We start from the raw sequence: 14,210 nt of genomic DNA, 5'->3' as shown, positions 1-14,210 counted from the left end.
GTTTAGGTGCTCTGATGGTTTTCCTGGCATTCTCAAGCACAAGGATTTCACAATTATCTGGCCAAAAATGTGCATCAAGTTTAATCATGGCTGTAACAGTTATTCATTTGAGATTCTGAGATGAAAGTAAAATGAAGGAGTAAACCATTCTTTTGCCTGGACTACAAGGATTTCTAATCTGTAAGAAGCCCATTATGAATTCTCCTTCTCTCTTTTTTCTTTGAGGATTAAATACAATCATAAATCCCTACAGACATATGCACTGCATTTGCAGTAAAGTCCCCTTCCACAAGATCAAGAATTCTAATAAAAGACATAAATTCTTCCTCAACCTTGAATCACAGTGACAGCTTTTCAGTGCCCAGATTGCTGCGTGGTTAAAACAGAAAATATTCCACTGAAAACCTGTCTAGACCTCACATTATATATCAGGCTGTTGCTTTATCTTCAAGGTAGGTTTGTTTGCTTCTTCAATAATTTTTAGCAAATTAAAATGCCTGCTAAAGTAAAATGTATAGCACTTTTGGAATGGAGGGAAGCTGTATTTTTTTAAAGCATAAGCAGCATGCCTTAGGTGCACTCAGGTAAGAGCCTACCTGAGGCCAAACTGCAGAAGTTTACATTACAAATTGAAATCAGTAATTCAGGAGCTGTTCACATGCAATTAGTTTTAAAAATGACAACATATTTTACAGTATGGTGTAATTTTTAAGAACTTTCTTTCCCCTGTTAAATATACCAAATATGTACATGTGATAGTAATCTACATTTGAGCTGATAAATTAAAAGGAAGTGTAATGATCCAATCTTATCACTGGCACCAAAAGTATCCTAGCCAGAGATGAGAGAAGAAATGCACGGGGTGGTGATGGCCACTGGATCCCCGAGTGTGAACAGACTTCAGGAAGTGTCTGTCACAACTCATCTATTTTGATGTCCATTATGAAACCCTCCTGGGGTTAAATAATGCACAGATACAAGACAGTTTCACCTCCACTGGAAGGGTTTTAAAAATGAAATTAGACATGTTTTTGAGGCAAAATATTTTTGCAGTTAACTCCCCAGGTCTGCACATATTCCTACAGAATCTGTGGCCAAAGGAACCTCCTCTAAACCATTTCCCATCACCTCCTCTGAGCTGTCAGCTTCAATTGGGCTTTTCTTGCAGCACTACTTGTCCTGTACTGAGAGGATAGCAAACAAACAACTTAACTCATCCTTCTATGTTTATAACTGCAATCTAAAAACCTGTATTTAGTATTTTATCTACTTGCTTAAAAATCAGAACTGTTTCAACGTATTTTTTTCACTACTGCACATTTCAGACTGCTGAACCTTACTAATTTCCAGCATTTGTTTAATACATAAAATTATTTGGGTTATAATTTGGTTTTAAGCATTTATTTTATTTTTAAATAACCTTGCAGCTGGCATTAAAACAAATTGAATTCTTCTGAATGGAATTTTCCAACAACCTGTGAGAGCATTTTTAGGAAAAAAACTGTGTTCCAAATCAAATTAATGAAAAACCTGGAAAAGCATCTTGCTAGTTTGACCCAACTAGGAGCTGTATTTGATTAAAACCTGTCCTAAAGAATGGCTCCCTCTAGTGCAAATTGCCAGGAATCTGAGGTTTTTTTCAACCAGTTTTCTTAAATTGCACATTTTCACCTACCAGACCTCTTGTTTGAAATTTCAGTCCTTAACAATCTTGCACTGAATAAAACACCTGTGGTCAGCTTCAGTGTTTAATGTAATAAATACAGATTATGTTCAATTACACAATTTCTACCTCTCAGAAGGGATTTGATATCTAGAGTTCAGTTCCAGCAAGAAAGCACGTTATTTTAATAGAAATATAAGTACACAAAACTGCACCAGCTAATAACTGTTAACAGGCCACAGATATGGTGCTTTTGGTGCTCTTTTAATGACAGAATCTCTGCTCCCAGTGGGGTTTTGATCCTGTTCCAGCACTGGGAGCTCAGCATATTGGAGAACCCGTGCCAGTACAGCTGTCAAGAACTCAAGTTTGACTTTGCTAGAGATTTGAGCATAGCAATTGGATTTTACATGCAACAAACTTCAACAGGAACCACTTCTGTCCTTGCAGAGAGAGAGGAAGGCTTCATTCAGACATTTGTTCTAGACCACTACAGCAAGGATGAACACAAAACTCCTTTTCTCAAAGTATTAACAATGTCAAAAATCTATCTCTTCCACTTTCAAAAGGCTTTACCCTTCTCCTACTTACATTAGCTGCTAATTTGACTGGGATTTTTGTTTAACATTCTTACCCTCCACATTACCTGTGCTCCCCCAAGAGAGAAAGCTTTCAGAATGAGATTTTCTAGTCAGTCTATGCTTTTTGCTCTGTCGCTATAGAAATTATACCTTGTAACACATAATAAAGGGAAATATGTCTTCTCTCAGAAGTTTAATGTCATTAACACAAATTCATCACAGAATAGTAAGGAATAACAAAGGAAATCTTATTTGTAATAAAATAGAAGTATAATTTAGGGGAAAAAAAATGCTCAGAAGTGCCAATCCCGGCTGGGGAACTACAATGCACCATCCCCAAGTTCTTTGCAGTAGGGGTAATGTTTGAAACATCCATCTCTAAGTAGTACTGTTAGACACAGGGATTTATTTTAGATTTCCAGTAACAGATCTGTCAGACTCTGCAAGATCTCCCTCTCCAGATTATCTTCAAACATATCTGAGTGAAAGGGCAAACAGAAATTTGAAAGAGATGATTGATTCCTTTGTGGGGGATAGAGTTACCCACTGAGACAGGAACATATATGAATTCTGATTTGCAATCATTTCCACTATTTATGAGGTCACAGGACATGCTCCTGCTGAGCTCAATTTAGCAAGAGCTTTAGCAAGATCAATGCAGAGGGTATTACAATCACATTGACTTGGTGATGTCCAAACTACAACAAATTCATAACTCAAAACTATAAATAGACTGAAAAATAAAACTATTTCAGTACACAGCCAGATTAAATAGCTAAGATGCAAATAGAAATTAAATAATGGCCTTAAAGGCATCATTAATTATGAGTTTAAAAAAAAGGGGATGCAGTTCATGCACTTAGGCAGGCATGCTGAAGACAACAAGAACTTCAGGTGGTCGTGAATGCCTCACTTTAAAACAAAAATTCCACCAAACTGCAACAAAAAAACCCCCACCTCTCCTTTCTGTCACAGAAAGAGACATTTCAACCATAACCACTCATTTCTCTGCTCTGAGGACTATCCCACTGAATGACTTGCACGGGATTTGAATTTCAGTCTCCTTTCTTCCTATAAGAATTGTCTAATGATCCCTGCAATCAGGAGAAAGTTGATGACTATAAATATAGAATGTTCTGTAAGATTGTTTCTCTTTTGATTATGCATATCTAAACAAGCTGAAGCAAATATACACCTATATTTCATCTCCTTCCTATTAATTCATCTTTTTTTATTAGCCTTGAACTGATGTTTTATGTAAATTAATAAATTATATGTTCTTCTTTCACCTTTACAGGGATTTAAAATTTGCTATTTCCTAACTTTAACAATATAGTATTTGGATTGAAAGATCTTTAATATGTTGTACATGCCTCTATTTTCTTGTATGGGAAGCTTCCTTAGCTCTTCATGTCCCAGACTTTGGCAGGAATCTGTCCATAGAAAAAGCAACAGCAGTGGAAATGGAATCAAAATATTTCACTTAGTTATGTTGGGTTATTCTTTTCTTAAGTGTAGTCTTTGATTTCACTACACTTAGGTATATTTTATTGGTGTTTACAACGTGCATTTTAACAGAACTGTGAAGGGCACTGCAGACAAAGTTGAGAAGAAAATGCTTTTCTTCCTGGAAAACCAGCCTATAGGAAAAAACCCATTCCAGCAATTTAGTTTAGCCCTACATATAAAATAAGGGAAGCCAAGGTGCCTGCGCTGTTATTATTTTTTTCTGATGGTTTTGACACCAATGTGCTGAGCTTTATGGCATTCACCATTTCAGCAGTGGGGAGTTCCTACTAGGTATAGTCACAATACTCCTTAATATTTTCATTTTGATGTAATTTGCGGCCCCGGCTTTTTAAATATCCGCTCTGTAATAATGTTTAATTTCAGGGGTCACTCCGCCAAGGAGTATATTAAAGCCCATAAAACTCATTTCCAAAGCTCAAATATCAAACTGTGATCAGGTTAGGAGGGCAGCATCTGTGAATATTTCATCTTTTATCATGCTGATAATAAGGAGATGACAGAGGCACATTATTACAATGAGAGAATTGCTCATTTCAGCCCTGGCTGCTGGAAGATGGGGTCTGCAGTGTGCATTACTCAATAAAATCAATTCTTATATGAAAAGCAAGTTTACTGAGCCACCACTGTGTCTTATTTGATTGTAATGAATAATATATGGACCCAAGAGCTTGCTCATCTGGTAGGGAGAGGGAAAGGAAAAGGCTTGAGTTTGAAGGGGCATTTCAGTGTAGACAATAATTTATCAAAATTGTATTTTATTGTTCAGAAGCAATGTTATGGGACTGAAGTCTGTTAGACTTATAATTTTGAAAATAAATCTTAAATTTCCACTAACACTATGAAGGATATTAGCCAACAGTGAACAGTGTAAAACAATTTCCATCTTGCATTTGGTTATCTATGCTCAGCAGATAATGACCAACTAGCATGACAGTTTAAGGTTTACACAATTTCTGCTGCAATTTCTGTACTTTCACCTTTTTGTTTTTGTTTTTGGTTTTGTTTTGTTTTGTTTTGTTTTTGGGCTACATTTCACACCATTCTCTACCTAAAGAAGAAAAATTTGGGGAAAGAATAGTCTATCTTATCATTAATAAGATGGTAAACACACCTCTATGAAAAAGTAGCATCATACCTATTCTGAGAGGGATATAGGAAAAAAGGCTGACATTTACTTATCTCTTGTACGATATTCTACTACTATTTTTCCTTAAACATATTTATACCATTTGAAAACAGCTTACTGAGAACAGAAATATGGATAATTTCACAGACCAACACATATATTGTGTCCAAATTTTGAACTGCAGCTTCAAGTCAATGCTTTATAGGAAAATGAGTCTCAATATAACCACTTATTTATTATTAGCAACAGTATTAAACAGGGCCATTTCTTTTCAGAATTCTGAGAACAAATAGCCATCATTACAAAAATATGACTTTAAATTGTCATTATCACCATGCTGTGATAATGGCCTATCATTTTGGCACTTGTAATCCAAGTTGTGCTTCCTCCAATCCTTTGCTGTAAAACATATTTAACTCATTTACATATAAGTATTTATTGTGCCTGCCCTAATTTCTTTCCCTTTTGCTTACACACTACCAAGTTCAGTAGAGTTTAATGGAGGAGTTTGTTCAATTTTTAAATTTTTTTTTATTCTAAGTTTTTAAAACTCCCTCCCCCTATTTTATTTTAGGGGTGCAGTTGAGGCAAACTGAAACAACATTCCCAAGTTCTCAGAAAGAGAATTAAGAAAATAATTGAATATGAGCATCAGGAATATCAGGAAGATTACCAAAGTTTACACAGAGACACTCCAATTCAATAAATGCACAGTAATGCTTGTAGAAACACAAAAACACAGAAGAAACTCACTTGGGTTGCAAGGAACTCCGGGAGATTATCTATTCACAACTTCTGCTCTGTGCTGAGTTAACTTTAAAGTTAAATCACATTGATCAAGCATTTTCCAGCATGATTTTGACATGTCACATGTTCTCTGGGCATTCTGAGTGCTTGTCACTAACTCTGCCAAAATATCTTCCTTAGGTAAAATCAGTTTTTCTTTGTTGCAACTTCTGACCCTTGAACTTTTCCTATCAAGGATTCTCTGAGAAGAGCTGGGCAGAGATGTTTTAAATTCTTCCTGCAGACTCTCCTGTGTCATGTAATTTCAAAATAGAATGAACTAAACTCTGTAGCACCTATTGTCATCTCCCTATTACAAAGCAATTCCAACACAGACAATTTCTTCTAAGGTTTCCATAAGTTTGTTTTAATCATATTTGCTTATTAAACTGACATTGTGTGCAGTTGGTTCAGCTACAATGGAACCTCATGCAAATCCACTCTGCATTGGTTGCAGAGTGGTTGAGCCATGTGTGTACTGCCAATAAAACTCATTATTTTGGTCTCCTAGTTGTTGAGGACTTCTTAAACTTCCACACAGTGGTAAATTTTTCCTAACAGATGATGTTGAGGTGAACAGGGAAAAAAACCTGCATCATAATTCTTGTGGTTTACCTGAAAATGTATTTAGTATCCTAGATTTAAAATACAGGAAATTATTCAAACATACAATAAAAATATAGTAGATACACAGATTTCACTGAAAACTGTCAGCAGAAAAATAAGAAACATTTCCCTATGAAAAAAAAAAAAAGTGATTTAAAAAAATCAAAAAACTTCATTCATATAGAAGAAAAAATAATTTTTAAAAGAGACACTTGACTTCTGTAGTATAAAATGAAACTATTTTCATAACCAGCAGATGCTTAGAGGATAAAGGAAAATCTGCTCCAGATAAAAGAAAATTATTAGAAGGAATTAGAATTAGAATTAGAATTAGAATTAGAATTAGAATTAGAATTAGAATTAGAATTAGAATTAGAATTAGAATTAGAATTAGAAAACACTTTTAGGAATTAGGAATTAGAATTAGAAAGCACTTTTTCTTACAAGTGAGAAATCCATGCTGGCATACTCATTTTTTTTAAGAGAAACCATAGAGAGAACTACATGTCAAACATATCAGAAGGGGTTAAAAAAGGCCTGAAACATTTTCACATAAAACAACAGCCACTAATATGAACTTCTGTGACATCACTTTTCTATTGATAGCACTAACATATGAAGATGAAAGACTAAAACTTCTCCATGATATACAATTAAGGGAGAAAATCATCTTTTTTCTGAGTTAAACCAACAGAGAGTAGGATCAAAACATGGTGCCCCCAAGATGATCAGACTTTTTAATTTCAATATTGAAACAGAAACATTGTTCAGAGAGACCTGTGTGTGAATTAATTGTCTTGAAAATAAACACCAAGGTGCAACTTTAAAAATAAATAAATAACCACAAACATCCTGCACCAGCACCAGCCCCTAAGAAGCGGGTTTAAGAGTTGATAGGCTGGGATTTGTTATTTGTTGTAAAGGATCACAATATCTCAGAGAGGTTCTCTCTCTACCTTAAATAAAACTCTTTAAAAATACATCATTTGATGTTAGAATTTTGCATACATAGCCTTCAATCAGTTTATTAAGAAGGTCATTTCATAGCAGTTAAATCTCAACAATAAAGAGCTGTCCAATAGCAGGGAGAGTAATTTTTATGAAATCATATGTTGCAACAGCAATGTCTTCTTCTTATACTCAAGACTTCCTTCAAAGTGCAGGTCCTCTAAGCAAGGCATGAAAATAATTCACAGAATTACAGAATCAGTCAGTTGGAAGGGAGCACAGTGGGAAATCTGGTCCAACCTCCCTGTTCAAGCAGGCTCATCCAAGAGAATACAATTCCTAAACCTTGCCAGAAGAGCATCCTGCCATCCAAGGTGTGCTAATGGCACTCACCTAGTTATTATTCCATTAGTAACACCATTACAACCACTGAATACCAGAAATTTACTCCAAAAAGCAAATATCACTTGCAAGTGGCCTGTTACAGCTGAATAAGTGCATTTCTTCACTTAAATTAATAAAGCACATCTTCTAGAATTACTTTATTCTGATGATGAATGAAAGGAGTGAACCATTAACAAACCCGTTAAAAGTTACTGACTACACTAATATCTTCTGTAAATGGAAATAGAACTTTTAAATTAAGTATTTAAGGTTATATACTCTCTGGTAAGTGCTACTTTGAGCATTTATAGTGACTCTTTCTGTACTGTAATAAAAGGTAAAAATAAGAATATAATTCCAAATGGCTAATTATGCTATTTTGTAGGTCAAGTTTTTGAAATTGAATCAATGTGAAGCTACCTTTTTATTATTTTTTATATTTTTTCATTTGGATCCTAAATGGGGGTCACTATTTTAGTGGGGGTTACACTGTTTTAAGGAGAATTCAAAGAACAGGAGCAAAATGGTAAGAAATTTGCTCTTTGGTGAGCCTGCTTGTGCAGGGAGGATGAATTATCACCTCTACAGGCATTAGATAGTACAATGCAGAGAAAAGAGACATAGATTAGAGTTAGAGAGAGAGAGTTTTTACCTCTGAGACAAAAATCTTCTAGGCAAGAAGAATTCATTCTGCACACATTACAGACATGTCGTTTCTAAAAGGGCGGGGAGAGGTAAAGGATGAAAAAAGAAACCCAAACCCAAAATCAAAAACCAAGGAAAAAAACCCAAACAAAACCCAGAACACCACGTGGTGTTTATTTTATTTATACTCATCTAGGATGCTTTATTTGCATTTTTCCTAATCCATGCACGCTGCTGTAGAATAGCTAGGTGTTATTATTCATTAAAATTTTCTACTGCACTGTGATAAATGGCACCCCCAGAGCTGCTCAGAGGATGCTTATTACAGTCATTTAAGTAAGAGGTGATTAACCTTAAATATGTTGTTTCATAGAGCTGTACCCCATGCTTATGTGGAATAACTAAATTTTAACTGAATGATGACTGTTCCAAGCATGTATCACAGTGCATCCTATTTGGTTTATCTTGCAAAATAAGACTATACTAATTCTACATGCTGTACAGCTAGAATCTTTCTACTCTGTTTCCAGATTTGACCCTTTTTTTAGTGTCAAGTTTAACAAAGGGTCTTGTTTAAAAGGCAACCATCACTCTCTAGTGACAATATTAGAGAAGACAATCTGCAGGCTGTACCAGTCACTTTTCCATGTATCAAAAGAAGGCTTCTTCCACCTACATATTTCATAATTTACTGCCTTATTTATGCACAAATGCACAACCAGATAGCACAGGGGTTTTGGCAAAAACCTGCCAGGAAGAGGCTTAACTCCTCTTTGGGACTTTGGCCTTCTCTTCCCTGCTGGCACAGAATTACAGATATTGAGAGCAGGTATAAGGACATTCTGCTTCAGTTTATATCAATACAGACATTTAAGCCTATAAATAGTCTGGATACAATCAATCTATGTTGCTGGTTTTAAAGCACAAGTTTAAATTGGAGAAGATAATCTGTAGAGCAAGCACGACTTCATATTTTCAGTGAAAAATAAATGGAAGGTAAGAATAAAAAAGTAAAAAAGAAAATAATTCTCCTTTAAAACAATGAAAGTGCTGCACAACTTCCTTCAACCTGTTCCCAAAATTCTTTAAAAAAAACTTAAAGCAGAAACATTTCATCAATGGTCACAGATTTAAATTCTCAACGCTGCTTTTCCACCCCAGGTAGCAGAAATTTCCTCAAATTCAAGAATTCTTTATTATTCTTTTCTGAGTATCAGAATCATTATTTTGTAAATATACAGAATCATTTAAACTATACATGACCTACATAGTTTTGAGAATGAAAGAGTTTCAGTGGTGCATTCTCACAATATTGAGAGCAAATCTCACACAGCTGAATTTTGCTTGATTGTACAACCATGAGCACACATTTTCAGGAGGACACAGGAGGGTTACAATCTCATTATGCATTACTAGCAACCCAACCATATTTTTCAGTTTGTTTTGTTTAAAAGTGAAAAGCCCAAAAGTGAAAACCCAGAGAAAACAACGTATTAAATTTAGAATTCAGTGCTAAAGCAGCACAGACTACCTGAAGTAAAAGATCTTACTCCAAGATAAAGTTCAGACAAGAAAAGTAGATTGGGAAATAGCATTATGTATTGTTTTTTCTGATGTGAGAGAAAGCTATATTTTTTCAGATTTTGGCATTCAAATGCAGATGCCAATAAGATTCAGCTCCAGGGTTACTGAAACTGTTTCACAGTACCAGGAGTCCCTGTGCTACTGATGGATAAAAATAGCTCTTATAATCACACTGGTCATCAAATGAAACCAGCACACAGAAGTTTTTAATATGATCCTGTAGAACAGAAATTCTAGATATAAGCAAGAGTAGCATGCAATAGAAAAGGTGAAGCAAAACTCAACATTGTAAAAATAAATCCAAGGTATCTGTTGGCAAAATTGCTTTGTATAAACCACCTGCTCTCATGACAGTACAAAATCATCAATATAAATGAGGATGCTAAAATTGTACTGGTCATGTATGTGAACTATAACAATGAAAGTGGTGATAAGCAAGAAATTTTAAATATAAAAGTAAATTTACTTGTTGATAACAGAAAACAGTGACCCTTGCATTCACTTGCCTTTGACATCACCCTGTAAATGACTGTCATAATCAAAGCACAGACCCAGTCACAGAAGGATTTCACACCAACTTTGTCCAGCATTTAAAGCAAGTATTTTGAATGGAGAGCAGTAGTGAATTAAACTTTAGCTTTTTAATATAAATGGGAAATCCGGCAGCCAAAACATATTCTGATGAGAATACATCAGAATTAAACTTCAACTACTTTTTAAAACAAAGACTTTTAGATGCTAATGGCCATTGTTTTCTCACTTAGTAAGTAAAAATTTGTGCCACAAAAGGTTAGATGATTGCAAAGATTTAATTGAATGTCTAAAAGAAAGGAAAATGTTTCTTAAAAATGCTAAGATGGACCTCTTACCTCATTCCTACAGTAAAATGTCCTGTAACAATAGAGATGTGATTTGCTGAAATTAAAATGCTATTATGGTGGAATTAGCGCTTCAATATTTTTAGCAGCTTAAATATGCCTTCCATTTTTAAAGGACATCTGATAACAGATAATTACATTTCATCTCATAGAAACGGAGTTGTTTTCATAAGGAAAAATACTTTTCTTTTTTCCCATGAAGGTTAAAACATAGCCATCATTAGTAGCAGCAATAGGATTTAGGTGCCTGCTTCAGCTTCGAGGATATATATTAGCATATAAATAACCATTGGTGGCTGCTTGATTCTACCTACTTTATGTTTTAAGGTGGGATCAGAATGCACTTAGCAAGAAACATAGGGGCCAGTGAGATATGTGCTCTGAGGAGTCCTGTGGTATGGTGGTTCCATAGAAAGGGTATATTTTCTTATTTAAAAAATCACCTGTTGTTATGTTACTGAGTTTTATGTTTACTATATAATTTAAATTCTCTAATTAATGGGTTCTACAGAGCAATAGGACACTGTTAGAAGAAGGTGCATTGGTTTATGCAGCAGTTCTTTCCTGAGAATATGAGAATATGTCAAGGTAGTGAGTTTTCTATATAATAAATACAATTGTTTATTTCGTATTTACCTGAAATGTATCCAAAATTATTTCTGCCTTTTTATTGATGGGAAAAAATAGAAAAGCAAGGTGTGGTTATTACCCTGAACATTACTTTCATGCAATACATTTCCTCATAGGAGGCAGGCAGGGAAGGAAAGCCACGAGCATTCCCTGTCCTCTGTTTCAGACTGACCTTCAAGATTTACTGCTTTAAAATGTTAATCATCATGAGTGACATTTCTTGTGTCACTGAGTGGATTGCAGCAGCAGAGGGAGAAACGTTCTTTTTAACAACTTTCCTCCTAGCCAAGGAGGAGTGACTGAAGGTGGAGCAGAGGTGAGCAGATGGCAAAAACACTTGATGCATTCTTATGAGGGAAGTGAGGAGGGCCTGCAGCAAAACAAACCTGCCTTGATGTGTGACTGTGGGAATCCAGGGCTTCCCTCTGGCTGCCCTGGCAGATCTGGGACCCTGGCAGGGGTCAGGAACCCCCTGGACAGAGCCCCCAGAGACACTGGCTGTGATCTCTGGCCATGGAAAAGAGTTTTCAATCTTACAGGCTGAATTACCAGCTCTGAGTGTTTGATATAGGTAATAATTAAGTGTGGCACGGGTGCTAAAGTAAAATTTTAGGATTCTAGATAAGGGGTCCAAAGGGGACAAGATGGAGGAAATTGGGTGTGTCTTGTCCTTTTTCTCCTTCTTCATGCCCTCCATGTTTCACTGTGGTGTTGGCATTTTTCTGTTGGTTTAGGCTGGGGACACACTGTCCAACGTAGGTGACAGATATTGGCACGTTATTGTAAATCCAGCACAGGTAGTTTGTGGTATTTAATGTTTGTACCATCCCACTGAGGGCAGAGCCCCACACGCTGCCCTGCAGGACAGAGCTCCGGCAGGGCAGCAGAACATGTTAGAGATAAACAGAATAAACAACCTTGAAACCAGCACAGATGAATTATGGCTTCTTCTTTGGCAGTGGGGCTGAAAGACAAAGACTTTTTACAATCTCAGAATCATCAATACCTCAGATTCCAACATATGACAGTGACGGATAAAGGGCCATGGATTCCATTGTTTCACAGAATTCACAGAATTCACAGAATCATTGGGTTAGAAGAGACCTTCCAGATCATCGAGTCCAACCCAGCCCCAGCACCTCAACTCAACCCTGGCACCCAGTGCCACATCCAGGCTTGTTTTAAACACACCCAGGAATGGTGACTCCACCAACTCCCCAGGCAGCCATTCCAGAAATTTGTCACTCCTTCCATGAAAAACCTTTTCCTCACATCCAACCTGGATTTCCCTGGGGCAGCTGAGCTGTGTCCTCTGGTTCTGTCAGCTCCTGGAGAAAGAGCCCAACCCCACCTGACCACCAGAGTGCTGAGGTCAGCCCTGAGTCTCCTTTTCTCCAGGCTGAGCACCCCCAGCTCCCTCAGCCGCTCCTCGCAGGGTTTGTGTTCCCAGCCCCTCTCCAGCCTCGTTGCCTCCTCTGGATGCTCTTGAGCATCTCAAGTTCCTTCCAAAACCGAGGGGCCAGAACTGGACATAGCCCTCCAGGATGATCTCCTGGTTCTCCTGGTTCTCCTCCCTGCACTGCAGCCCCCCCATGCCGGGCATCTCCAGACAACTGGCAGTAGGACAAGAGGACACAGTCTTAAGCTGAGCCAGGGGAGGTTTAAGTTGGAACTTAGGAAGAAGTTGTTCACAGAAAGAGTGATTGGGCATTGGAGCAGGCTGCCCAGGGAGGTGGTGGACTCCCTGTCCCTGTAGATGTCTAAAACCAGACTGGCTGTGGTGCTCAGGGCCATGGTTTACTTGTAAAGGTAGTGTTAGTTCACAGATTGGACTCAATCATCTCAAAGGTCTTTTCCAGCCCTGCTGATTCTGTGATTCGTGGTTCATACTCTTCTGGAGAAGCTACTGGAACACCTAAAATTCTGTTAGGGTGTGGCATTCAAATAACTGAACCAAACCATTCATGCGTATGTGTTTTGTTTTGAAAAAAGGAACTATACAAACACATCTTGCATGCATCCTGATACCTAACACATCAATCTCTCATGCTCCAAAAAGCTTTTTAAAATTAGAAAGTAGCCAATACTATAGACACTGCTTTCATAGATGCCACTTCTGAATATTCTGCCTGCCAATATAAGCCCTTTTAATCAAAGCTTAGAATCTTTGTTGCTCACCTACCTTCCTTCTTCATTTTGGCCTTCATTCATTCAACAGCAAAACAATTAGGTCCACAAGGGGCAAAGTAAAACATGATTTCTGGCACCACAAGTACCAATATTTGAAACGCCTGTTGAAGAAATACAATAAGAGATTTTTAGATTGGGCTGATTCAAATAGTTATTAAAAGTGTTAATGTTTAATTATAAACAAAACATTGGAAGAAATTAGATACCAGTCCCATCACTTTCGAAATTACCATCTCACTCTCAGTTAATCAAGTCAAAGAAAGGTCAAAGACCTCTATCTTCTAACAAACACGATTCTTGATTCATTACATTAGTCAGAAATTTTAGATTGCAAAACTCTGTTATAACCCTACTATCCTATCTGCATCATTATAATTTTTAAATATGTTATTTCATTTCCATGACCTTTGCATTATAGTTTATACTGAATGAAACAGGGACAACACCTTGCAAATGAAACAGGAATCCTAACCAGGCACTCTCTTCTTGATTAAAAGAGCTGCTGAAAAGAATTGTTTTGCAAATTAGTAAAGTCAACTTCCATGGCTTTTAAGTCACCAAACCAGAAAAAAAATATTTTTACAATAAAGGGAGAAAGGTGGAAAGACCCTATAATATATTACTTCTTAAAAGAGCAGCTTAACACCCCAATATTACAG

General features: G+C 36.6%; 1 long non-coding RNA gene across 1 annotated transcript; it reads right to left on the bottom strand.

The window, feature by feature from the left end:
* Positions 1–1,253: 1,253 nt before the first annotated feature.
* Positions 1,254–13,657, bottom strand: LOC121471050 (uncharacterized). The gene is made up of 2 exons (XR_005982444.2): positions 13,544–13,657; positions 1,254–8,340 (listed from the first exon to the last, which is right to left on the bottom strand). It is a non-coding gene; the product is annotated as an uncharacterized lncRNA (long non-coding RNA).
* Between the last annotated feature and the right edge of the window lie 553 nt (positions 13,658–14,210).

The sequence above is a fragment of the Taeniopygia guttata genome, chromosome 23 (genome assembly GCF_048771995.1).
Source record: "Taeniopygia guttata chromosome 23, bTaeGut7.mat, whole genome shotgun sequence".
Classification (NCBI taxonomy): Eukaryota; Metazoa; Chordata; class Aves; order Passeriformes; family Estrildidae; genus Taeniopygia; species Taeniopygia guttata.
This window is presented reverse-complemented; position numbering and strand designations above follow the sequence as displayed.